Here is a 1759-nt window from a genome sequence, read left to right as displayed (position 1 = left end):
AAAGTCTATTAAAATTCAAAATGTATCAGTGTTTAAACCTTGGTTCACTTGCTGGCTTTTCAGATATGGAACTTCAAATGGGCTGATTACAGAGACTCCAAACTTTCCATCTGAAGCTTTACACCAGGCTAAGAAAGCCCTTTGGAGAGGGAAATCAATCTAGATTTTTAGTTAAAATGCACAAAGATGGCATATGTGGCATAACCATAAAAAGTGAGTATCTACAAGTAGCAGTTGACATAGATATTGGCTAAGTCAGGACTGCAGTTCTGCTGTGAGAGTCCTGTATCTCTGGTTGATTTTATACTGTTGTTTCACTCAAGGCAGTCAAAGTTTCCATTTAAGGCAATCTGAGTTCAGTGCAATGGCCTCTGTGCAGTTTGCAGCCTGCCAGACCACGTGATGCCAAAGCCAAGCAAGCAGCACCCCTCCAGCTAAATCTCCCTTGAAGGAAAGCAAGGGCAGTTTCCCTGGGTCACCTTTAACTATCAGCTCATGGAATAATAAGACAATCATCTTTTCCATCTTAATTAAGGTAATTACCTTTAAAAAATGTATAGTTATTGGGAGCAAAATGTAGCGGAATCGCCAAAATAAGTGATAAAAAGGAGTTTATATTTTTTCTTTTTTTCTTTTTTAAAAAACCTCCTCCTGGTTCAAGTATGCCATTCCTTCAGTTAGAATTGTTCTATTCTCTCAGAGTAGCATGTGAAAATCCAAACATCATATATCTGATTATCACACAATCCTACTGTTCCATCACGCAGGAACTACCCTCAGAGAAGCAGCTGCAGATGTAAGATGATGATTGAAAGAGCAGTCTAAAATAAGTTGATGTTTCAAATTCTTTTAAAGAAGAAAAGCATGTTTGAAGTCTAAAATAAAATGTGAATACAGAGGAGATCTATACTTGCATGGGTATAAAGTACAGAATTATGTGAAAAAACCCTGTATGATGCTGAACCTGATCCCTCCATACAGATCTCACAGCAAGATCTCCTTCGATTTCTTTGGGGAAGGGTCTGGAACACAAGTCTGAAGGAGCTGGAGGTGTTTAGCCTGGAGAAGAGGAGGCTCAAGGGTGACCTTGTTCTCTGCAACTCCCTGACAGGAGGTTGCAGCCAGGTGGGAGTTGATCTCTTCTCCCAAGTAATAAGCAACAGAACAAAAGGAAATTGCCTCAAGTAGTGACAGTGTATGTTTAGATTGGATATTAGAAAAAATTTCTTTACCCAAAGGGTTGTCAAGACCTGGCACAGGCTGCCCAGGACAGCAGGTGAATCCATTTTTTTTTTAATATACATATGATTTAAAACTCTTAGATTTATTACAGCACTGTAGTTTGAAATACACTATTTTGTAACCACAGAGCACAATTGGATTTAAACCATGACTTTTTTTCAATTATACTGTAATTTAATCTTCTACAGCGGTTTTTCGTCTATTCAAAAAAGACAAAACTTCTCACATCTAATTAACTTACTCTCTAATTCTAACCCAGCAAATTACGTATCACCCTCACCTCATGTCAGTGAAATTGCAGATGACACTAGGAAATTCTGAAATGAAAAATCTAGGACACTAGTTCCAAGGATGCACTGAAGAACTCAGGAAGGTTATTTGCAAATTTACCCTGGATACATATTTAGAAGAGTAAGGTCTGCACTCATTTCTTAGTACGGATATCACTAGGAGGTTGCAGGTGCAAGCTTTAAAAAGGCTGCAGCAATAGACATTTGTCTTTCTTTTATTTTCTCCT

The sequence above is a fragment of the Empidonax traillii genome, unplaced genomic scaffold (genome assembly GCF_003031625.1).
Source record: "Empidonax traillii isolate 1590-97213 ecotype Southwest subspecies unplaced genomic scaffold, ASM303162v1 scaffold20:size5563877, whole genome shotgun sequence".
Taxonomy (NCBI): Eukaryota; Metazoa; Chordata; class Aves; order Passeriformes; family Tyrannidae; genus Empidonax; species Empidonax traillii.
The sequence above is the reverse complement of the archived record's forward strand: the minus strand, read 5'-3'. Positions refer to the sequence as shown.